The following is a 26917-nucleotide window of genomic DNA, read 5'->3' as shown; positions in this document are numbered from 1 at the left end:
GCCTTGGCAACATAGCATGACCCCCATCTCTACAGACACACAAGAAACAGCTGGGCATGGTGACATGTACCTGCAATCCTAGCTGCTCAGGAGGCTGAGGCAGGAGGATCACATGAGTCCAGGAGTTTAAAGTTATGGTAAGCTATGATAACACCACTGTGCTCCAGCCTAAGTGACAGAGTGGGACCCTGTCTCTAAAAAAATTAAAATAGGCTGGATGAGGTGGTTCACACCTGTAATCCTAGAACCTTGGGAGGCCCAGGCAGGCGGACTGCCTGAGCTCAGGAGTTCAAGACCAGCCTGGGCAACAAGATGAAACTCCGTCTCTACTAAAGTACAACAAATTAGCCAGGTATGGTGGTGGGCGCCTGTGGTCCCAGCTATTAGGGAGGCTGACACATGAGAATTGTTTGAACCCAGGATGCAGAGGTTGCAGTGAGTCGAGATCACGCCACTGCACTCTAGCCTGGGTGAGAGAGCAAGACTCAATCTCCAAATAAATAAATAAATATATATATATATATATACATACATATATATATATATATATATATATTAGACCTGGCATGGTAGCTCGTACCTGTAATCCCAGCACTTTGGGAGGGCAAGGCAGGAGGATCGCTTGAGCCTAGGAATTCAGTACCAGCATGGGCAACACAGCAAGACTCCTTCTTTGTTATTAAAAAAAAAGAGAGAGAGAGAGAAAGTAAAAGAAAGAAAGAAAAAGAAAATATTTTCGTGATATTTTTAAATGTATGAAACATAATGTGAAATGAAAAAGACTCAAAAAAATTTCCATGTTATATGTACTCAAAGGATACTATTTTTGTCATTATCAAAATTACATTTAGTTAATTGTGTAGCTATCTGTTGAAGCTATCTACCTTGCCAAAATATAAGCCAAATAAGGTTAGGAAATTCTTTTATGTATCACTTTATCCTTACAGTGCTTGGCACAGGAATAAACATAAAGTAAATAAATATTTTCTTTATTATTATATGAATTTGTAATATGTTAAATGAAAAACATCACTTTGCATAATAAAATGTACAAAATTATCTTAACACTGTTTTTAAGAAAAGCACATTTGTATGTGTGTATGAGCATAAAAAACAGTATTGGCAATCTTTGCTTTTTTTTTTTTTTGAGACAGAGTTTCACTCTGGTTACCCAGGCTGGAGTGCAATGGCGCAATCTCGGCTCACCGCAACCTCCACCTCCTGAGTTCAGGCAATTCTCCTGCCTCAGCCTCCTGAGTAGCTGGGATTACAGGCACGCGCCACCATGCCCAGCTGATTTTTTGTATTTTTAGTAGAGACGGGGTTTTACCATGTTGACCAGGATGGTCTCGATCTCTTGACCTCGTGATCCACCTGCCTCGGCCTCCCAAAGTACTGGGATTACAGGCGTGAGCCACCGCGCCCGGCCAATCTTTGCTTTTATAGTGGCAAAATAATTCAGACAACTCTCCTTCTGAGGATAGTTTTACCAAAAAATATATATATGCATACATATATAAACATACATATATGTCATACATGTGTATATTACGTGTGTATATATATGTGTGTGCATATATACATGTGTGTGTGTGTGTGTGTGTGTGTGTGTGTGTGCAGCTGCTTTAATGCATCACCAGAGCTAAGGAAATAGAAACAAGTTAGAAGTCCAGAGTATCTGAGGGCTGAAAGAAGTCAAGAGAAGCAAGCCAGCATCTAAGCATGTTTTTTCCACTGATTGTTATGCTGACAGTGGAAATACAGTTGAGATGCTAAGAGGCTGCAGGGTATTTCTTTCAGTCTCTTGGAAACAGAGAAAGAGAAACTGTATTAATATTATCTCTACTTCATTTTTATTTTTCATTAGCTGTAGTCTGGAGTTCAACAAAGGACTACCAGGAACAATTCCACGATTTGGCCAAGGACCTCAAAAGCCCTAAACATAATAAACAAGCCTTCTCACAGCATTAAATCATCTCAAATACTAAAAGCATTTCAATTGACAAAAGCTGTATATATTTATCATAAAAACATATACTGAAATATGCACACACTGTGCAATTAGCTCAATCAAGCTAATTAACAAGTGCATTTCCAGTCTGGGCAACAGAGGGAGACAGTCTCTACAAAAATAACAATAAAAATAATTAGCCGGGCGTGGTAGCAGGTGCTGTGGTCTCAGCTCCTCAGGAGGCTGAGATGAGAGGACTGCCTGAGCTTGGGAGGTTCAGGTTGCAGCACCAATCGTACCACTGCATTCCAGATTGGGTGACAGGGCAAGACCCTGTTGCAAAATAAACAAACACATTATACTTCATACATTTATTCAAACCTTAAAATTAAAATAGTATCTGATAGCTACAGCCCCCAGCTACCTAGACAAAAATATAAAAATTCTCTGAAAGAAGATAATAATATCTTAGGCTCCAGATTATTTGTACAAACACTTTTGCACATATAATACGCAATACATTATAAAAAATTGCCAGGCACTCAAGCAAGTAAGCCTACATGAACAAAAAATAGCAAAGAGAATTGGAAGAATCAAAATGACCTTAGATAGAAGGTTAAAGATATAGGAAGAAATGTTAAATAAAGAGGTAACAGGGCAAATTTAATTATCTACATGAAACCACAGATAAAAGTGATTGTAGTGTTAGAAATGTATCTAAAATTGAAATACATGACAACCAACAGATAAATAGATAAATGAAGTATGAATTATTATCTTTCATTTTATTTTTCAGTCTATGTACCTTAACATTTATTTTTAGAACTTTTTAAACTAAGGTATAACTTATATACAATTAAACTGTCATTTTTAGTGTATAATTCCTACAAGTTTAACAAACTCAGTAATGAAATCATCCGCTAGAATCAAAATATAGAAAAGCCCATACAAGTCCCGTGTCCTTTCAGTGTCAAATCCTCCTCCAATCCTTGACAACCACTAATCTTACAGGATTAAGGACCCTAATTCTGTCCTTACAGTTTTAACTTTTCTACAATGTCATATAAATGAAGCCATTTGAATGTGGCTTCTTTCACTTAGCATGGTGCATTTGAGATTCAACAAGGTTATACAGTTGGTTCATGTTTATGGCTGAGTAGTACTCCACTGAATGGACGTATCTCCATATTTATTCTCCAACTGAGGGGCACCTGCATTGCTTCCCGTTCAGGAAAATTATGAATAAAGCCATTATGAACATTTGTAAACAGGTCCACACATAAGTTTTCAATACACTCTGATAAATATCTAGAAATCAAACTTCTGGGTAGCACTAGATTTAATAAATTAAGGATAAATGTAAAATAGAAGATCTTTATTTGGTATAACAAGAAATAAAAGGTAGAGAATCAAAGTATCTCAGACTGGTCTGAATTATCACATATCTTCTGTGTGGTCTCAGCAATGTTCCTATCACTCATTATGTTACTGATTACTACTCTAATAAGGTTAACAAAAATACTGGATATCACATTTGCCTACTGAATTTGTATTTTCATTAATTCATCAAGTGAGAAGGAAGAAAAAAGTAAAAGGATTTCTAATAAAAATTGTGACAAACTGAGAAATGTAATGAACCTTTCAATTCTTTGGAAAAGCAGACATTACCTTCCCCTGACTATTCACTGAATTAGAATGGACTTAAAATGAAATCTTTAATTGTATGCTGAAAGCATACAAATGCCCTATTTTCATCAGAAAATGAAGCCCACTATGAAGACGGTTGTTTATAAACTCCTACTCCAATTTCCATAAAATGCCTATGGATATTAACTAATAAACAGAAATGGAATACTGAAAAAAAGGATAACAAATAACTACAGAAATGTTAAACTGTTAAATACAAACTTTTTGATATACAATAATTTATGTAAAAAATTTTTTCAAGGTACTGAAATGAGAAAAAATTCATAGCACTTGTCTGTTTCTTTAAATCTTTTTGGAGCTATTGCTGTATTTCAGACAATTCCCTAAAACATCTGATCATTTCCCATTAGAGCAATATACTGAGACAGAAAGATTCTACATTAGAATGCAGGCATATGTCCACTAAAATATCATTTTAAAGTTGTTTCACACCTACGGCATCACTGAAAAGTAATAAAATAAATGTTGAGATAATCAGGATTAATGTTTTTTATTTTGGTTCTTGCTGACACCTGCTGGTCCAATTTTATCTTCTTCCTTACTATACATTGCTACATTAAGGGTTTTAAATATTCAACTGAAGTTACGATTTTTTGAGCTTCAACTGCAAAAGTCAATAGGCCATATTAACATAACTCAAAAATACAAAAACATTGATGTCTTTAAAAATATTAACCAAGGTACTACTTTTATTTAAGCAAACCCCAAATCCTATACTGATGAAATAAGACAATAAATGATGTATATTATCCTTACTAAATCCTTAAAATTTCCCTTTCTTCTTTCCCTCCTCTTTCCTCCTAAACCCAGTGTAACACAATGGAAGAGAAGAGGTACTGTCCTCTTTCTAAAAACTTCTGTTTCATATTCCTAACATTAAAAAAAAAAAAAAAAAAAAAAACAAAAAAAACACTTTATAAACTGACTTTAAAAGGAAAAAAAGCTAGAGCCAACTGCCTTTTTACTGATCTTTTTAACGGCTCCTACTCTCTGTAGCTTTGCAAACCTAGTAAGAAATAGACTCTATATACCATCATTAAATAGGCAAAAGGATTAACTCAAATCTGAGACTATACCTTAGGATGTGTATGAAAAAGTGGGGAAGAAAAAGTGTGTGCAGTGGGTGCCGTGAGTAAATACTTTTCATTTATTAATTCATTTATTAATTACACATTAGATCAGTTTCTCCCAGAGCAAATACAGTTATTTAAACCTAATTATTTTTGGCAAAATAATCCTGAGTGCATACTGTAAACAAGTAGTTCACATCCCTGCTTGGCTATCAGAATCATCCATGAAGATTTTTTTGTTTTCAATATAGCTGATTGTGCCACCCAACACCTTCACCCCTGATTATGATTAGATAAGTCTGAAGTAGGGCCTACATTTCTGTATTTCAAAATAGAAAGGTACAGGGATGATTATCATGCACAGTTACGTTTTAGACTGACACAGTATTTTCATTTAATAGCTAGTGGAGGTTCATGCTATTTTCAGTTTAGTTCCTTGCATCCAGATGTATCACTGCAGCTGAAAATGATGAGCACTTGGCAATGCCTGCCAAAACTGCCACTGTTTTTGGCCCCACTAATGAAGCTGTTTTAGACTCAGGCAAAGACTATGAAAGCAGCAGTTCATGCTCAGTGCCTTTCTGAGTCTAAACTGGATCCAAACAAAAATAAGCAATGGGGTTTTTATTCAAAGACATTGAATTATGACTCAGTGGAAGCAGGAGAAGAAGGAAGGGAGGAAGGGGAGCAGCACCAGTAGCAGGGCCTTGGACTATTCCTGGGGCATTTCAGTTGTTGTTAATATCGTTATTATTATACATTATGTTTTAAAAGAAAAAGGAAAATTGGGAGGGAGCACAAACCTCTTAGGCACATACCACGTCTCTTGAATATCTCCCCCATTCCTTTTTTAAAACAGATCTCAAGTTAAATATTAGTTTCAAATCAATATGAAACGTGTTTTGCTCCTCAAATTGCCATGTTTGGAATAGTTATTTCACCCAATATCTGTAAATAAAAATACCTAAGTTTCATTTTTTAAATAACAAACATAGATTTAACCTATTGAACTTTAACAACAAAAAATTAAACATCTTAATATAATATATACCAGTTTAGGAGATGTGACAACATTACAGCACAGCAAAAAATAAGGTTTTTTTTTTGTATTATTCTTTTGTATCAGAGTCTTACTCTGTTGCAAGGGCTGGAGTGCAGTGGCGCAATCACAGCTTGCCACAGCCTCTAACTCCTGGGCTTAAGAAATCCGCCTGCTCCAGCCTCCCAAGTAACTGGGATCACAGGCATCCAGCAACATGCCCAGCTAATTTCTAAAACAAATTTTTTGCAAGACAGCATCTCTCGCTATGTTGCCCAGGCTGGTCTCAAACTCCCGGCCTCAAGTCATCCTTCCATGTCGGCCTCCCAAAGTGCTGACATATGGGCATGAGCCACTGCAACTGGCCACTGTCATCTCTAAAATTCTCCATCGTATCCTCAAAATACAAGACTACTACTTTCCTAAAGAAGGATCTATGAAAAATATTTTATAAAAGAAAACAGGAAGGAAGGAAAGAAACCAATGAAACCCCAACAAACTCAACCTGTCACTTTCTAGGCCACAGGTCAAACCAAAGCCTCTTTTTCTGAGCTCTCATTATTAGCAGTCCCTGCTTTAGATGCGGGGGGTGAGGTTCATTCTTCCATTAGTTCTATTATTGCTGTCATGAATGCTCCTGTTTTTACTGATTAGGAAGTGTTTTCAAACACATGATGTTACTTCTCAGAGTCCTCACTGGATGAAAAGGGGCTTTATCCTCCAAAATTCAGTAAAACGCCAAAAGAAGCGGTAGAAAGGCGTTTTCCCACTGTATTACTGTTTCCACTTTTTTTCTCCAGCCTTCCCATCCCTGACCCTAGAGTCATTTGGGATAAGGGAGAGTTACATGGTTTGGCTGTGTCCCCATCCAAATCTCATCTTGAATTGTAGCTCCCATAATTCCCATGTGCTGTGAGAGGGACCCAGTGGGAAATAACTGAATCATGGGGCAGATTCCCCCATGTTGTTCTCATGGTATTGAATATGTCTCACGAGATCTGATGGTTTTATAAAGGGTTTCCCGTTTGGCTTAGCTCTCATTCTCTCTTATCTGCTGCCAAGTAAGACATGCCTTTCCACCATGATTGTGAGGCCTTCCCAGCCACGTGGAACTGTGATTCCCTTAGCCATCTTTTTCAGAACAGACTAATACAGAGAGATTCTGGAAAAAGCAGCACCAGCATAGCCACTGTGATTTCTGGTAGCACTCTGCAATGGAACCGGAAGAAAAAACGTGGAAGCAGAACACGACCTGCCTGAGAGGCTGTGCATACATTACACAGTTGCTACAATCATCTGCTTCTACCCAAAAATAACACCTTCCACAGTAATGAGTTTCCACACAGGACTTTGGGCAAGTTACTCAATGACTGACGGGATTGCTAAAGTGAGGAAAGCGTCAAATCAGCCCTCTCCAGTCCTCCTTCTCAACAAAGGCTGGGTCACATTTTTTTTTTTTTTTTTTTTTTTTCATATTCCTGACAACACCTGCAACAGCACTAAAACATTAATATGATGATTGATGCCTGTGAACATTTAAATCCTAAGCCAGTGTAACTAATGTGGATCTCCAGCGTTGCTGGGGCTACGTCTGAGTTATTTCTGGTTTGGAAATAGACGTGGCTGAAGTACCTCTGACTTTTTAGGTACAGCCAAAAAGAGTCAGCAGACTAGATGCCCTGAGATGAATGACTGTAATAAGCTGTCCTAAGACCTGAAACTTTAGCTTGGTGCTAAATCCAAACTACAGTGCTCTTTGTGATTGCCACACAATTTATTAAAAGCCTTTGCTGAAAAAAGGGTTCCCCAATTCTCAAACCAATCTCAATATATGCTATATTTTTTAATAAAGCTTGACTGTGACCTTCAAGTGTTTCTTGTTTATGGTCACTATGTGGGAAGACATGCCTCCTACTCTATACTTACAAATCTCTGGTGCAAACACCCCAAGCGTGCCTTGGCGTCACCTGGATTTTCCTAAAACACTATCAACAGGGTAAGGCTCCAGAAAGAGAAGAAAATGGGAGCAGAAAAGCAATTTTTCAAATTATGTAAGGACAAAAGGAAAGAAGAGAGAGAAGACATATTCCTTAAGCTACAACCAATTCCTTAGAATATTAATGATGAATTCTATAAAAAGAACTGAATCACTTTAGTTTGCTATCTAAAGCAGGAATCAGCAACCTTTGTGTAAAGGGTCAGAGAGGAAGTATTTTAAGCTCCACAGGCATCAAACGCTCTCTGTTCCAACTGTTCAACTCTACTGGCAAAACAGCCATAAAAATATATAAAGGGACAGAAGTGACTATGTGCCAATAATACTTTATTTACAAAAACTGGCACAGAACACAAAATTGTATACGTTAAAAAAACACTATATACTCCTGGGTTTTCAAATGAAATTAATAAAACAATTCTAAGAGACAGAACAGAATCCAGACCTATTCAGTGTATCCCAAAATAAAACTCAAATACTTTGCGGCCATCCTAACCACTGTATAAATTTAGATATGACCTATGGAGTAAATTCTGGTGGGACTCATTAATTTATGCATCTGTTATACCCTTGTCACCACAACACACAAAAACAGCACCTGCTTCCACCTTAAAAAAAAAAAGTAGAAATTAAGAAATTATATACAATGAAAACATACTCCACACATTATACACCACAAGAATCACTCTCCACCTAAAATCCTCAACAAGCCAACATGAATAAACACATAATCTCCAGAGAGAGCACCCATTAAATCTATAATATCCCAAATAATCCAAGAAACCAAAGCAAAAGCACTGCTAACAGGATAAAAAGCAAATCCAAGATTCTGGCAGACTCAGTGCTAGGGACACAAAACCGGAGTACAGAAAGCACCAAAGGGCTGGGCATGGTGGCTTATGCCTGTAATCCCAACACTTTGAGAGGCCAAGATGGGTGGATCACCTGAGGTCAGTTTGAGACCAGCCTGGCCAATGTGGTGAAACCCCGTTTCTACTAAAAATACAAAAAGTAGTTGTGTGTGGTGGCACGTGTCTGTAGTCCAAGCTACTCAGGCGGCCAAGGCAGGAGAGAATCACTTGAACCTGGGAGGCAGAGGTTGCAGTGCGCCAAGATCATGCCACTGCACTCCAGCCTGGGCAACAGAGCAAGACACCATCTCCAAAAAAAAAAAAAAAAAAAAGGCACCAAAGAGCAGAGGTTTATGTAAAAACCCTCATCGTTTAGTGAAGGCCTCTGAAGACAGATCAGCCTCCACTTTAAAGGGGATACACTCATAATAAAACATATTAAGTCTTCTCTGGAGATGGTGGCACCATTTATAGCCTCAACAAGTTTTTATACACAACATCTGGTATGCAATAAAAAAGAAAATTAAGAAAGTTGGCCAATAAATCAGATACAGAAATCAAAATAAGGAGAACAACAGAAATAGGCCCATACATGAACCAGATTTTAGTATAATCATAAACTAAAATAACTATGACTAATATGTTATATAAATTAGATGAAAATATAATTTCTCAGAAATCTGAAATCTATAGAAGTAGTAAATGCACTGTCCACAAAACAATAAACATCCCAATTAAAGATTGGTTTTAATAGGTCAAAGATGCATTGAAATCTCTAGAGTGTTCACCAGCAGAAGAATGAATGAATGCACAAACAGCAGGGTAATAGGGCAAGAGGTAGCAAAAATTTTTAAATAATTTTAAAAGGAGAGCAAGAAAGAAGGCAAAATAGGGCAAAGAGCAGTTGGAACAATAGAAAACAAATAAGATGATAGATTTAAATCTAAATATATTAGTATGACACTGAATGAACAAAAAGCTCCAACTGAAAAAAATTATCCAACTAGATTTTTTTTAATTCTAAGTTGTCTGTAAGACGTGTCTTACATATTAGAACATAAAAAGACTTTATTAAAAGATGAAAACGAAACACTATGTGAACACTGGCCAAAGGAAGGCTGGTATAAGTCTACTTATATTAGACAAAGTAGCTTTCAAGACCAAAAGAATTAGAAATAAAGAGGAATATTTCATAAAAATAATAGATACATGCCAGTAAGACATAACAATCCTATATTTGAATAACATAACCAGAATATATAAAGTAAAAACTAATAGTACTAAATGGAGATAAAAACAATTCCATAATCGAGTTCAAAGTTTTAAAACAACTTTTCCAGAAGCAAACAGAACAAGCTGTGTGTGTGTGTGTGTGTGTGCGCGCACACATGTGTGTGTATAAAAAGTAGTATCGTATAGAGAGGAGTTAAACCACACAATTAACTAATTAATTAAAGTGCACACTAGAGAAGAAAGAAAATCTGAAAATCACTATCTAAGCATCTGCAGTGGTTACTAAGGTGTGTTGTGTAGATCACCTCCAGGACTAAGGCATTCATTCCTCCAAGCTGCAGGGAGTGATGGCTCACACCTGTGTCTCTCTAAGCAGTTTTATCCAATGACTGGTCAATGTGAAGGGTCAAAGGTCTACACCACTTCCTGAAGGGCTATTCTAACTCCAGAATGCCCCCAGTGGATTGGCTGAAACTTCTACTGCAACCATACTGCAGTTCAGGTTCTTCTACCCAGTCTTGCTTCCTTCATGGTACTCCTCCCGAAAGCATTATACAATAAACACCATATATGCAGATCTCCATCTCAGAATCTGTTTCCTGGAGAATTCAGCTAAATGACAGCTGCTACTAGAAGTGGTCCAGAAAGCAGACTCAAAGATGGCAATTTGCAGCTCCATCACTGGCTGGCAATGAGGAGTCCCATTACCGATGGCAGGTGAAGTATGGATACCCCCTCACATAAGCAGTAGTTCAATTATTAAAACTTTCACCAATCACAAGTGGTACAGGATGCCAACTGAAGGACACTTATTGGGAGGTGAAATATCTCAGCCATCTGAAAGGCTGACAGGAAGTAGTAATTATAAGGACTACAAAGTCAGCTTTTGCTGGGGGCTACCGACAAATTGTGGGGAGAGGAAATTAAAAGCTGAGAATGATTTCAGGTGATATGTGAAAGGTTAGAAAGCCTCTATAGAGAACAGAAAGACATTCTCATCTTCCTCACAGACAGAAAGCATAAAGAACTGAGAATCGGGCTGAATACTTAATTGGCAACAGATTGCCAAAAAAGCCTGAATATCTAATATTGAATACTCAATCCTGGCAGATCTGCTATTCCAAACACAGGATCCTGACTGGGAAGAATCAAGACTGAGACATTACATAGGGACAAGTGGGTCAACAGTCTTGAAAACCTTGAAATCCCAAATCACCTTAAACTCTCTGGGCCTGCAGAAGAGGCCCACTCCTCCTTCACCTGAAGATAATACAGACGCTTCCACTTCGTAGGACACACAGGCCCCATCAGGATTTATCCCTTCCTGGCCACCAGACTAATAACCAAGATCAAAGGAAGGAAGCCCAAGGAAAGCTTCCACACTGCTGGTAATGTCCTACATAGTCACCTAGGGGGTGGTCACACGGGGGTTCCCGTCTAAAAATTTACTGAGCTACACACTTAAATATGTACTGTACTATTTTTATTTGTTGAACTTCAATAAATAGTGGGTTTTTTTGTAAAAAGCAATTATATTAAATCCACATTTTCAAAGAAAAGTGCTTTATTAAGAAATTTTACAGTATCTTGTCATATTGGTATTCACATATATTAATATCTTTGTCTACCTTTGTCACTATATCAACATAGTAGCAAAGACCACACCAGTAAAAAAAACTATTCTTTATTAGAAATGTTAACTGTCAAAAAACTAATGAAACTTCAGTATTATACAGTAAGTGACTAATATATTGACTAACAAATATAATTACATTGTAGAAATTTATATTTCTGCATAGCTTGAACACTAAAGTAGATATCATTTATATACTACTATGTGCCAAGCTCTGGACCAAGTGCCTTATATGCAATACTCATGTAATTCTCATAATAATCTCCATGTAATTATTCACCAAATAAATACATCTGCCAGGCCTTGTGTTAGATGCTAGAGCTTCAGTGGGACACAAAAAGTTCAAGTCCCACCCCCAGTGGTTCTATTACTATACACAAAAGAAGAGTGAGGCTTATTCAGGTTACCAGTGGCACTCATGGTCACTGTGGCAGACTCTGTAGACTGACCAATGCCACATCCATTCCCAACCTCTTCCTTGCATACCTCTAACTCAGTCACTAAAAAGCTACTTGCTCTTCTCCCAGCCAGTCTTTCAGCTCGTCTTGACCACGTGACCTAGATTTGGCCAAAGACACAAGCAAAAGTCTCTTGTCCTGATAAGAGGTGCCTTGGCCCTTCCCTCCTTTCTCCCAGCCCACCTTGTGGATATGATGTCTCAAGCTGCAGCAGCCAGGTTTTTTTATGTGTATGAGAAAAAGGCCAAATAATTACAGATTCCAGCCCTAGCATCACTGAACATTACTATCATTACTGTCACTGAAAAAGATTTTTCATTATGTGAAAAATAAACCCCTTTGTAGTTGTGCCACTGTTGTTACTTAAAGCTAAATGCATTCCTAACAGATACGTCACACAGCTAGCAAGTGGGGAACAAAGATTTAAACTTAAATCCAGCTCTTGACAAAGCATCAAACTGGAAAACTTTTCTACGAACATTTACTTCAAACTGTAAATAATATATTTTCCACAAATAAATGCTTATTCCAAAGCCAGACAGATACTTTATAGAAACATCAAGAAGTCACCTGAGAACTCTGTTCTAGTGCATTTTTTACGTGGTTGTGGCACTAAGTAAGCATGTGATGACCTTTCCGAAGTTTCAAACACAGCTTTGTAGACATTGGTCTATAAGCAACAATGCCCTTTGAGCTTCTCAGAAGCATTAAGCTTTAGAATTAACAACATTAAACTTTCTAATTTTCCTAGAATATAGGAATGGATAAGAGTCTTACTCACTTTCAATTAACAAATTAACTTTAATCATCATATTAAAACCAAAATCTGAGAAGGAAAATTTCTTCTGATAGCAGGAACAATAACAAAGGCATATTTATAGATAACTTTTCATTAAAAGAAATATCTCAGATCACTGGAAGAAAATTACTTATCTTCCTTAAATATAAATAAATGTCTATTTATTAAATTATAATATAAATCATCATACATTTAAAAATATTAGTGTATATTCGGGTTAAATTTCTTTTTGAGACTCTCACTCAGTCACCCAGGCTGGAGTGTAGTGGCGTGAACTCGGCTCACTGCAACTTCCGCCTCCCAGGTTCAAGTGATTCTCCTGCCTTAGCCTCCCAAGTTGCCGGGATTACAGATATGCACCACCATGCCCAGCTAATTTTTGTATATGTGTTTTAGTAGACATGGGGTTTCAGCATGTTGGCCAGGCTGGTCTCGAACTCCTGACCTCAGGTGATCTGCCCACCTCGGCCTCCCAAAGTGCTGGGATCACAGGCGTGAGCCACCGTGTCCAGCCCATATTCAGGTTAAATTTCAAAATCAGATTAATTTGACTTGATCTAAAAAGTCAACCTTTGCTCTCTATTTACATTTAACAATCAACTCAAGCCAATGGGGAGTATATGGTTAAATGGGTAATTTTCTAGAATCCTCTAGAATGAGCATCCATAATACATTTCTTTTAAATCATGTGTACCTGACAACGCAGTATGTATACTCTTGTGGAGAGTCAAGGGTTGATCCCACAAACACATTTCAAATGCTTCAGCTGTGGTAGGCCCTAGGAGAAGTTGACAACTCCCTGCTTTTTCAGTCTACTGAAAGGTATTTATATGTCAATTATTGTAAATATATGCCCAAGTGCCCTAGCAATACAGGCTTTTTTTAAAATAAAATAGAAATACAGATGTTGACAAGCCAAAAAAACTTCCCACTAAACCTTCCCCCAAAACCTTCTTTTGTCTTCCCCATTCTTCCCACTACTCTCCACCATCAATATCAATATCAAATATCAATATATTCATCTCACACCAGTTAGAATGGCTATTATCAAAAAGTCAAAAGATAACAGGTGCTGGCGAGGTTGTGGAGAAAAAGCAACATTTATACACTGTTGGTGGGAGTGTAAATTAGTGCAACGACTGTGGAAAATTGTGACAATTCCTTAAAAACCTAAAAACAAAAATACCATACAACCCAGCAATCCCATTACTGGTTATCTACCCAAAGGAATATAAATTGTTCTATCATAAAGACACATGCATCTATATGTTCACTGCAGCACTATGCACAACAGCAAAGATACAGAATCAACCTAAATGCCCATTATTGGTAGACTGGATAAGGAAAATGTGGTACATATACACCCTGGAATACCATGTAGCCATAAAAAAGAACGAGGTCATGTCCTTTGTGGGAATATGGATGGAGTTGGAGGCCACTGACCTTAGAAAACTGATTCAGGAACAGAAAACCAAATACCACATGTTCTCCTCTATAAGTGGGACCTAAATGAGGAAATAACAGACACTGGGGCCTATTGGAGAGTAGAGAGTGGGAGGGAGGGAGAAAATCAGAAAACATAATGGGTACTAGGTTTAATACCCAGTGACAAAATAATGTATACAATAAACTCCCACATAACAAGTTTACCTATATAAGAAACCTGCCATGTACCCCAAACTTAAAAAAAAGAAAATCCAAAAAGCTAGAAATTCCAGAAGAAAAAAAAAAATAATAAATCTAATTTAAAAATAAAAACTATAGTCTTCATCTCAAGTTCAACCTCTCCCCTAAACATCTCCATCTGGATTTCCAATAAACTTCATAAAACTCAGTATCCAGACATGATTTTGTATCTTGTGACTTTGCTGAAGTTGCCTATCAGCTTAAGAAGCTTTTGGGCTGAGACTATGGGGTTTTCTAGACATAGGATCATGCCATCTGCAAACGAAGATAATTCGACTTCCTCTCTTTCTGTTTGAATACACTTTATTTCCTTCACTTGCCTGACTGTCCTGGCCAGAACTTCCAATAAGATGCTGAACAGGAGTAGTGAGAGAGGGTATCCTTGTCTTGTGCAGGTTTTCAGGTGAAACGCTTAAGCTTTTGGCTGTCATATGTGGCTTTTTTGTCATATATGGCTTTAGCACATATGGCTCTTATTCTGAGGGATGTTCCTTCACTACCTAGTTTATTGAGTTTTTAAAATGAAGAGATGTTGAAGTTTATTGAAGGCCTTTTCTGCATCTATTGGGATAATTGTGTGGTTTTTGTCTTTAGTTCTGTTTATGCGATAGGTTGCATTTATTGATTTGCATATGTTGAACCAATCTTGCATCCCAGGGATGAAGTCAACTTGATCATGGTAGATAAGCTTTTTGGTGTGCTGCTGGATTCAGTTTGCCAGTATTGCATTGAGGATTTTTGCATCAATATTCATCGGGGATGTTGGCCTGAAGTTTTCTTTTTTTGTTGTATTTCTGCCAGGTTTTGGTATCACAATGATGTTGACCTCAACTATTGAGTTAGGGAGGAGTACCTCCTTTTCAAATGTCTGGAATAGTCTCAGTAGAAATGGTACAAGCTCCTTTTTGTACCTCTCATATATTTCAGCCATAAATCTGTGTGGTCCTGGGCTTTTTTTGGTTGGGGGAAGAAAGGAAGAATATTTAAAAAAAGTAAGTTTTACATCAGTAAATCTGAAAACATAGATAAAATGAACAAGTTCCTATAAAAAAAGTATGCACGTATATTTGTACATATAAAAATTAATTCTAAAATATGAAAATAGGGGGCCAGAAATAGCGAAGAAATTTTTGAAAAACACTACCAAGGTAAACGGCCTTTCCTAACTAGATATCGAAACTTACTGAAAGTGCAATTGAAGCAGGAAAAGACAGGGAGAACAATGGAACTACTCATGCATTAAAAATCTTTTGAAAGAAGTGGCATTACAGGCAAGTGGATAAGGTATAGACTGTTCAATCAACGGTATCAGGAGAGCTGGTTATCAATTATTTTGAATCAATAAATACATACACACATGTGTACACACAGAAACAAAGGATTACCGCCTTGTAATATATAGAGCAGATCAAAGAGCTAAATATGAAAAGTAGAACTTTACAACATTTTAAAGAAAATAGACAAGTATTTATTCACAACATCTAGGTATAGAAAAATATACTTCAGGACAACTATTACAAACTATACAAAAGATTGACAAATTCAATTACATTGAAATTAGAAATATCTGTTCATCGAGGGGTAATTTTAAAAGTTCAAAGAAAAGTCACAGATCAATAAAAAGAATATGTACAATGCATATAACTGAGAATTCATTTCTAGATGAAAAAATCAATAAACAAAAGGCAACCTAATTTTTTTAATTGCCAAAAGACATTAACAAGTAATTTTTAGAAGAACATATGAAAATATATTCAATCTCATCACAAATCAAAAAGATGCAAATTAAACAACAGGATACCACTTCATATTCATCAGGTAGGCTAAAAAGAAACTAAATTCTATCAAAATAAAACCAGGATATGGAGCAGCTGGAACTCACATATACTACAGGCAGGAATATTTGAAGGACAACGTCCCCACAACCCACCAATTCCCCTAGATATATACTCCAAAAAAACTCAAACGGGTGCACAAAGACACACAAGTATGTTCAGGACAGCACAGTTTATAATAGCAACATAATGGAAAGAGCATTTCACTTCTCCCAGGACCCAGGGGGATTAAAAACTTAGGACCCTTCATGCGTTAGTTTCCCTGTTTCAGGATCCCTAATCTACTGAGTTCGAAAAAAATATTTTATAAACTTAAATGTTGATGTTACTCCTTGTTTCAAAACACTCTAACTATAAAAATGATAACATTAATACATCAAATTATGAAATAAAAGCAAAGGCACTAAACAAAATACTACATAAAACTCATAATTTTACTGTTTATCCAATAGGAAGCATAGCAAAAACTTTCTACTGGTTTAGAAAAGCCAAGATTCTAATAAGATTATAACAGATTCCATTTGTTGGAAATAAAACAAAAAAAAATTATCATCCTTCTCTTCTGGGGCCACTTTCCTAATTAATGGTAGAAATAAGAAACAAACTATTCCTAAGAAAAGGAATATTTTGTTTTTATATCAATTTGTAATTTCATTAATAATTACTTGATTACAAATACATTTGAATTTATAAGAATGCAAAAAAAAAAAAAAAGATCTAGAACCAGAATGAGTCACAAATTTGTAAATTCAGAGTTTTTTTAAAACTCTGAATTTTTAAATTTTTAAATTCACCTCTTCTTGGACACGGTGCTCCACATTTGCCCCCGGCCCTCCCCCGGTCCACCTCCTTCTCAAGTCGTGAAGATGTATAGCCATAAAGTTGGTTTTGCCCTACCTAGATCTTCCCCCTCGTAGGTGAGATGAAGACGTGTTATATAGTCCTGAACTTGCCCAGCGAGGCCATGATGATGATGTTTCGAGCACCAGTGAAGATGATGGCTATCCTGAGGACATGGATCAAGATAAGCATGATGACAGCACTGATGGCAATGACGCTGACAAATCAGACGGCTAAAGTGAGGGAGATGAATTTGTGCACCGTGATGACGGTAAGAGAGACAACAATGAAGAAAAGAAGTCAGGTCTGAGTGTACGGTTTGCAGACATGCCTGGAAAATCAAGGAAGAAAAAGAAGAATATGAAGGAACTGACTCCTCTTCAAGCCATGATGCATTGTATAGCAGGTCAAGAAATCCCTGAGGAAGAATGGGAAGTAGAGGAATTTTCAGAAGATGGTGATGAAGATGACTCTGATGACTCTGAAGCAGAAAAGCAATCACAAAAACAACAGAGAGGAATCACATTCCGATGGCACATCCACTGCTTCTTCACAGCAGCAGGCTCCCCCACAGTCTGTTCCTCCTTCTCAGATACAAGCACCTCCCAAGCCAGGACCACCACCTCTTGGACCACCACCTGCTCCATCATTACAGCCTTCCGGGCCACCTACAGGCCCTCCGCCTGGTCCATCTCCCAGAGCTCCTCCATTCCTGAGGCCACCTGGAATGCCAGGACTCCGAGGGCCTTACCCTGACTTTTGCCTCCAGGACTACCAACAGGCCGACCCCCTGGGCCCTCCCCAAGGTCCACCTCCAGGTCTGCCTCCTGGTCCCCCTCCTTGGGCATCCCCACCAAGGATACCTCCCCCTGCACATCCAGGTATTCCTCCACCTCATCCTGGCATGATGCACCCACCTTTGGTGCCTACCCTTGGACCTACCCCCACCCCCACCATCCTGGGCTTTTCCCACCAGCTCCCCTGCCGAACCCTGGGGTTTTAAGTGCCCCACCCAACTTGATTCAGAGACCCAAGGCGGTTGATACGAGTGCAGCCACCACTGAGAAGAAAGCCACAGCAGCCATCAGTGCCAAGCCACAGATCACTAATCCCAAGGCAGAGATTACTCGATTTGCGCCCACTGCACTGAGAGTGCGTCGGGAGAATAAAGGGGCTGCTGCTGCTCCCCAAAGAAAGAGGGTGATTCTGCTGTGCCTCTTGCCAAAGCAGCACCCAAATCTGGTCCTTCTGTTCCTGTCTCAGTACAAACTAAGGATGTTGTCTATGAGGCTTTCATGAAGGAGATGGAAGGGCTACTGTGACAGCTTTTGATGCCAGAACAGGCTTCTGTTCATAACAGTGGCCCATGGAGAAAGAGGCGCTTATTAAACTTAGATGAAAGAGCTGCTTTCATTGTCCGGGTATTTTCTAATTTCAGTTCAAGGAATATCCTAAAATTTAGCCTTGTCCAGAATTTACTGCACATAAAAGAGAGTATTTCATTCAGAACAGCTCAGTTATTGAAGCAATGCTGCTAACATCATTCCCTTTCACACCACCATTTTCATCCTGTTTCTTCACCTTCCCCAGTTCTTTGGAAATTTGTGATCAGAGGGATCGTGCTTGCTTATTTTGTTTTGACTCTCTTCTTGTGTGCTGTGGGCATTGGAGTAGAGATTTCTGACAAAAACAGTTTATTTCATCTTGCCTTTTGTGTTTAAGTTATTTTTAATATTTTCCTGTAAATATTTTGTAATATTTTACTTGTAATGAAATGGATCACAGTGTCATTTCCTAAGACAAGGCAGGATATGTGGGAAGAAAATGTACAATTTTTTGATTAAAATTATTTCCCACTGACCTAAAAAAAAAGAAGATAGAGGCATGCTGAAATTTAGAGGAGTCTCTAAAAGTCTGTTGTTTGCTGCAACTGATGGAAAACTGACAACATGTTCCCAGATGAATGCTTTAATATGCATTAAATGACAAGTTTTCACAGTGGATTTTGATGGCAACTCTGATAGTGTTAGGGAGTTAAAACTGGATATTGTTTATATATCTTGAAGAACAGAAAACTTAATGCTGCAGTAATATATTCATTAAAATATTTATATCTAATTCATGTCTTTCAAATAAAATACAAGCATTTTTCTAAATAAAATTACTCAAAGAATTATTCAGGATGTTGCATTCTTAACATCTGCCTATATGGCAATACAAATTAAATAATTAACCACAAAATAATGACCCTCCTCTCTTTTTAAAAATATCATTGAAACCCAGATTAAGTTTCACCTTTTAATCATTTAATATACAAATTCTTTATTCACATCCAACATGTTCTTGAGATTAAATGCTGTTTTGATTCATACTGCAATTTATAATTACTTTAAAATTTATTATTTGAGCTTAGTAGGTATTTTGAATGTAACACTAAAAATAGAGCAGCCCCGGATGGAAGGAATAACATAACTTTAAGTTGCTTGTCCCAAAAGAACAAATATTTTGCAAACATACTCTAAAACATAAAATATGCCTTCATCTTAAAAGCCCTTAACATTAATCCAAATGTTTAATGAGGCCTATAAGTGGGTCATGACATATTTGTTCCCAGGCCGAAAATCTATATACAAATTGTTCCCTGGAGAGAATTTTCAACCAAAAGTTATAAATACCAGAAGAGGGATTAATAATGGAAAGTCTGACCTAACACTAACCTGACTACTGTGATCTTCTACTTAATAGTATCCTACTGGTTATTGTTCATACCACTCAGAGCTAGAATGAATCTTTAGTTCTTTTAACTTGAAAGATGCAAATAAATATCAACTTTTTCTCTCAATTGTGCTTTAAATATAAAGCATCAAATTGTAAGATGTAGGTTCATACAACCAGGAACTTATGACATCAAAATTATGCAAAAATTAACAATGTTTTTAAAAACCCTTTCAAATAACATTCTTTTCCACTCTCTTTTCCTATGTGACACTAATACCAGCAAAATCTTAATTCAGACTTATATTCAAAATACATAATATGCCACATATGAACTGAACTAAATTTTAATTTTAACACTGATATATTTCATAAGCAAACTGTTAACTCAGGATTTTGAAGTCTCAAGGGAGTAACAATTTTACTGAAATATTCAGACATATAAATATTATCCATAACCTACAAATCATCATTTTCTACTCATTCAAGGGCACTTAATTCAGGGTAGTAAAACAGATGGGGTCCAATGCCTGGTTGCACATATAACTTTCACATATAATTTGCCATGTGCCACTTAGTCTCTCTGAACATCAGTTTTCTTTTCTGCAAAATGGAGAAAATGAACTTTCCTGGCCCACTTCACCAAGTAGTCAGGATAACTCAGTGACATAAATTATACAAGTGTTTTATTAAGTCTGAAAGCAGAACTCAAATACGGTATTACTATATTATTTCATGCACATTATTCGAAAAACACCTATTCTTATAATATTTAAGGTGTTTTCATATTGATAATAATGTATCAGGAGAGGTAAGTGTTCCAGCACAGTCTCAAGAAGCACACAAAACTACAAGGTCTAAGCATCTTCTGTCCCTGACCCCTTTCTGTATAGCTAGTGGCACAGGTCAAGGTAACTACAGGGACTTCAGTGCAACTGCTCACTCCCTGACCAAGGGTGTCGGGCTTGCTTGCTAGCTGCTACAAAAAGTACTGAGCCCTTAGCTTTGGGTTCCTCAGCTGCCACACAACTCATGCAAGCACAACCACCATGTAGGCCCGTCACTTCTCTCCACTGAACTTATGGGCAAGAAAACTCGTACTACTATGCTGATACTCCTGCTGTGTGCTGTGCTTTATAAAACTGTCTTGCTTTGATCACTAAGTCTCACTTACTTTTAAAGTTGTGGTAAGCCAATCAGCTTACTTAGTCATTTCCTCTAAAACTGTTACTCTGCATTCTCTATGAAATCCAGGTTCTCACCTTAAAAAAAAAAAAAAAGAGCAAACAGTGTGCTGAGATAGACAATGACTTTTTGAAAAGCCCAAAGGCATTGTGACTATAACTATTAAAACAAGGATTCCCTAAGCAAACAAAGATGGGCTCAGCACCCAAAAATTTGGGGCCAGAAACTGAGCTATGGGAGCCCCAAAGCAGGTAGCTGGTTGAATGCAATGCAGTCTGATTAAAACCAGAAGTGCCTCTATAGAGCCAGATCCCTCCATGGAACTCAATCCCCCTCTACTAGAGGAACAAAGAAGCTGAGTGGCAACCTTAGTGTTGGAAACGGGTTTATAACATCAGGGGAAAATCCACACCGAGACAACGGATCACTCAGCAAGGCTAGTTTTACTTCCTGCAGGAAGGATGCAACTCGCCAGCAATCTTGCCTGAACAAAGGAGACAGGAACATTTACCACTTTGATAACCTGATGCAATTGCCCTACTGCTGTGTCTAGTTTCCATTGGCCGGAACAGGACCTCACATTCTATGCTTGTCCCGATTGGCTAAAAACTTGGAAATTTTCTAAAGAAATAAAGGCAGAGGAGAACAAAGGAAAAGAGGAAGTAACTTGAGGAATGCTTAAAGAAGGGATAAAATTTCCAAATAAGGAAGGGGAATAAGCTATGACCTAAGACTTCCCTGGGCTTGTCCAGGCATGTCAGAGCAAATATCTAGGTTAAAATGTAAGAACTATGAACACGGGATGCATTTATTTCTTTATCATGACTAACAGCTACTTTAAGATTATTAGCAAAAGGTTTAAAGTAAATTAACCTTTGAATAAACTATTATTTATTCATAATGAACTAAGAGGAAAGCTTTGAAGAGGAACCATTTATTCTTATTTCCTACACTTAGCATAAATTACTCTTGCAGTGCCTCCATTACATAACCTTGTACCTCTGTACCCTGATTTGCTACCCTTTAAAGATAAAGGTGACCACAGATGTGGCCAAAGTCTTTCCACCTGCAGGGAAGACTTCAGGAAGAAAGGCCAGGGTGGGGAATGTAAACTTGTACGGTGCTTTTAGATACTGACACTGACGAGAACTGGCAGCCTACAATGGATTCTCATCAACTGAATTCAGTTGCTATCCCTGTTGCTCTGGCTGTTCCAGACATTGTGACCATGACTGAATCAACTGCACAAACTAATGACACCTGGTATGCCATTCTGGATATTGCTAATGCCTCTTTCTCAAAACCTTGGGTACCAGAAAATTAAGATCAGTTTATCTTCAGGTTCCAAAACAGATTTACTGAGCAGCCACGGGGGTACCTGAATTCTGCTGTTTGCATCAATGCGGAGATGTGGAACAAGCCTTCCTCCCTTGCAGTGGAATGACCTGGTTCCACTATATTGATGATGCCATGCTGATTGATAGGCGCAAATGAAGAACAGATGGCAATGGCTTTGGACGAGATGCTGACTCACATGAGGGCCGGGGGTGGTTCATTAATTCTGACGAGATATAAGGACTAGCCATCCAAGTCCAATTCTCAGGAACAATGCTGGCTCCCCTGAGACCAAAAGGAAAAATTACTCACCCTCCAGCCCCCACCTACCAAAACGGGAGCCTGGCACATAATAGGACCATTTGGGTATTAAAGACAACATGTGCAGGCTAAGCTACCCAGAGGACACGCAGACTTCTGGTTCCACATAGCAGTGCAAGTACTCTTCCTTGATAGTGGAGCACATGCCATAGAACAAATGGTCAGAAATCTATCTTTAACTTTATTTACCACAGTCGATGGGGCTGTGCAAACCCTGGAAAATCAGCAGGTCAGCTTAAAATTCCTTTGCACAAGTCATAATGCATAACATACTGGCCTAAGCTATGTCCTGGCCGACCAAGATATGTATGAATTAATACCACCAGTCAGGTGGACAATCCAAACGTCTCATAAGGAAGGGAGCTAAATGATTATCTGAAATAAGACCTACTAATACTCTCTGGGACTTGACCCAATTTGTTGAGTCCAAAATCCTAAGGTGCATGGTTGAGGTGAATACTGCAGGTTGGCCTCATTCTGTTGATAACTGTCCTCATCAAAACAAGGATTAAAACAAGGATTGTTTTAATAACAATTAAAAGGATTGTTTTAATAACAAGTGTTGTATGAGATAAACTGAATGAATTTTGTCTCAGCACCTGATAGCATATCTAATCTAAGTTGCTGATAGGGTGGTATAACCATATAAAAATTTGAGTTCAACCAAGAATGTGTATGGGTAAAGGATGGACTGCTGGGAAAGGCTGTCTGTCATAGGCCCAAACATCCTTGTACATCCTTACCAACTATGCCAAATAACAAATGCACCAGCCATCCTCTAACTTTGAGCTACTTCTGTAGCTAGTTATGTAGGCAATCCAATAGGTCAAAGAACTACAAAGTAGGTCTCAGCGTTCCTTGCCAGCCTGTATCATAACTGGCAAATAACAAAATAAAAACTTGCTCCTTTTCATATCCTCACCTTTGAAACCTTTAAAGGAAATTCTAAAGGTAAAGTGAAGTTCAATAAATCTATTTTAGTGGAGTCAATATTCTTTTCTGCCAAATATCACATACAACTGACATGACTTAACATCACTTGAATTCATTGCTAAACAGAAAATAAGCAGAAATATTTCAATAGCTATAGAAATAATTTCAAATACATCCTTTCACAAGTAAAAATGATTTGTTAATCATTTTACTGTTCTAAACATATTTACCATAAGTTAAGTAATATGACCATTAGAAAGGTGATCTGCTAAGATAAATCTTCCAGCTAGTTAAGGGATTGCAGCATATATTGTCTTTCTTTGCATTACATATCTCCTTCGAGATAAGGTTATCTCCTAGATAGAAGACTATGTGTGTGAGTATTAGCAAAAAAAGATGAATCACAGATTTTCATTTTCACTTTTAGTATTTCAGAATGTGCCTACTGGTACAGCCTAATAAAATTAAATAGAAATGACAACTAATCTGGAAGACAACCAGCAACTAATCACCAACCAGACTGAACAAATAATGCCTTCTCTGCCCCATTTCCTCTTCTCTCAATTTTAGTAAAATAATAGGTCTCAGTACTCCTTGCCAGCACGCCTTGCCCCAATTTTAATAAAATCAAGAGAAGAGAATGTGGGGCAGAGAAGGCATTTCAGGCAGCATTACCTATAGATGGGAGATAATGTTTGGTTCTCACACTCATTATACAGTTTACATTTCATGGATGGTCAGAGGTGGCTGGCAACTTTCAATATGTCAAAATAAGGTATTTCTTAAATTTCTAATTTTTTAAATATTAGAACACTGTAACTTAAAAAATTAGATACTAGTTCTACAAGTCAGAGTAAGACTTTCATAGATCTACCAATAAAGCTCTACTGAGGCATTTTTAGATGTGAGATAATTCACTTGCTCCCTGCTAAAGGAATATAAAGTTAAAAAATTATTTCATATGCAGTTTCACAAATTTGGACAACACATAAAAGAAGACAGCAATCATTGAAAACGCTTTTTTAAAAACACAGTATCTGCCAGAAAATCCGGCTTATCTCAACTGATGGACACTATTTATGAAGAACAAAGTTCAAACACAGAATCACTAAGCAAAAAGCTTCTCTTCTGACAAAAAAAAAAAAAGGAGAGAGAGAGCATGGACTAATATGTAAAAGAAGTGCCTCAGAGAGGATAAGCAGATATCTATAATAATGTGTCCAGTCTATATTACATGCTTGCTTATATACTAAAAACAACAGTAAAGACACTGTTTTTACTTTAAGTTTTCCTAGTACCTTTCAAAACTGTCTTGCCACAAGACTCTCCCAAAATCAACACTATCCTTCTATTTTGGTTAAAAATATTTTGTTGGGGATGCCAAGGGAAGAGAATTGCTGGAAGCCAGAAATTCGACACCAGCCTGAACAACACAGTCAAACCTTGTCTCTACAAAAAAAAAAAAAAAAAAAAAAAAGATCAATTAGCCAGGCATAGTAGTGTGCAACTTTGGTCCCAGCTACTTGGGAGGCCAAGGCAAAAGGATCACTTTAGCCCTGGAGTTTGAAGCTGCAGTAAGCCATAACAGCACCACTACTCTCTAGCCTGGGCAACACAGCAAGATCCTGTCTTAAAATATATATATTGTGATTTCCTTAATGGAGGTAGGCGTAATCTTGCTGTAGTTGCCACGGTTGTTGCATTGTGTGCATGTGTGTTTCAATGTTAGTAAACATGCTTTAAACACAAATCAATTTTATTTAAGAATTCTTAAATCAACCATCAGTCACAAATCCCCTAGATCTTTGAATGACCTAGAAAAATAATGAAACAGTTCTATGAATTTGTAAGCAGTTTGACTATTTAAAATGAAAAATATATACTAAATTTTCCAACAATAGCCATGTAAAATTTGTCAAACAGATTGACAGGAAGTCAAGCCAATCAACTGACGAGATAAAATTTAGAACTGTAAAATGCTATTTCATCTACTCCTTCAAGAAAAATCACAGAATCATAAAGTCATAAGCCAATTGTTGTGTCTGAATAAGTGAAACACTGCATACATTTACTTATAATGTGTTTGTCAGTTGTGAAAAACTGCCCAGTGAATAAAGTCAAATCCATGTATACTACAAGGGTACATAGTATGGTGTGAAAAATTACTATTTTCAAACTATACAGCAGTAATAACAAACGTTCTTCAAAAACTCTAAAATCTGGCATGTACAAATCTCACTATAAAATCATTTTAAAGAAAGCTGCTGTTAAATAAACATCCAACTGTTAAATGGACCAGATACCACCAACATACATACTGTTCAAGTAAGCCCAGGGTAGCCACCTACATTCCAAGATTTCCACTTACAATATCTGTTAGGATAAAATGGAATAAAAGAAAGACAAAAAAATTGGTTCTACATTTTCTTCACCTGTGTTTTGAACCACTTCAGCATTATGAACGACATCAGACCATTAAAAATGCCTCCTAGAGTCACATGCTATATTTATCACCACTGTGTTTCCAATGCTCAGAACACCATAGGCACATAGTAGGCATGTACATATTGCTGAATGAATGAAAAAATAATGCCTGCTTAACTTTGCTTCATCTTGATAAACTTACAAAACATTGGTAAAAACTGCCTCTAAATACTAATTTCGAGTAAAAAAAAAAGCAGAAATTTGAGCGTTTGTTGTATCAATTGACTAACACACGTTTAAGACATTATTAACAATCAATGTTTTACTATAAGTCAGAAACATTTCAAAGTATAATATTTAGAGGGTCAGCATGCATAATATTCAATTGGCTTCAATTAAATCATCCTAGAGTACCTCTTTCACCATATCTTTCGCTGTATCATTCTCTTTTAAGAAACATTTCTGATGATTCTCCAAAATCTTTCCAATAAATTCCTTACCCTGGAATTACAGGCCCCTATCCATTCAACAGAAATCTACTAAAAAACTCCTTCTTTGAACGAGGCAGGTACTCAGAACGGTTCCATTGAAGAGCCCACAGCCTAGTGAGGAAGTTGTATTCTGAAACATCTGCCAGAGACATGGCCACACAAAAAATCAAGAAAAATCTGAAGTTTCAGACTACCAGTGTAAGCACTAAAGACTAATTTTTCAGATGGGAGTTATAGGGCCAATTTTTCATTTTACAAATACCACCATTTTGGCACCTATAAAGAGAATGAATCAGAACCTCATGCCCAACTTATTTCTGCCAAACTGGCCCATTTCAGAGCTTCAGAAATCCTATTACAATTTCACCTACCACAATGGCCGCCTCTCAAAGCCCAGCACAAATCCCTATGCTTC

At 37.4% G+C, this 26917-nt stretch overlaps 1 protein-coding gene and 1 pseudogene across 4 annotated transcripts in view; one reads left to right on the top strand and one right to left on the bottom strand.

The window, feature by feature from the left end:
- The window catches only part of NEK7 (NIMA related kinase 7), a 150177-nt gene that overhangs the window by 98411 nt on the left and 24849 nt on the right, over positions 1–26917 (bottom strand). The window contains exon 1 of one of the 4 annotated variants that reach the window (XM_032288635.1): positions 20988–21864. The exons of 2 other annotated variants lie outside the window; for them this stretch is intronic. The gene's annotated coding sequence lies outside the window, so the exon portion shown is untranslated. Of the gene's footprint in view, positions 1–580; positions 604–20987; positions 21865–26917 lie in introns of those variants that run through there. One more of the 4 variants, XM_032288636.1, reaches the window with a different exon arrangement.
- Positions 17053–18961, top strand: LOC116559065 (annotated as a pseudogene).

This window comes from Sapajus apella, unplaced genomic scaffold, assembly GCF_009761245.1.
Source record: "Sapajus apella isolate SASKATOON/1434 unplaced genomic scaffold, GSC_monkey_1.0 scaffold22, whole genome shotgun sequence".
NCBI lineage: Eukaryota > Metazoa > Chordata > Mammalia > Primates > Cebidae > Sapajus > Sapajus apella.
The sequence above is the reverse complement of the archived record's forward strand: the minus strand, read 5'-3'. Positions and strand labels throughout refer to the sequence as shown.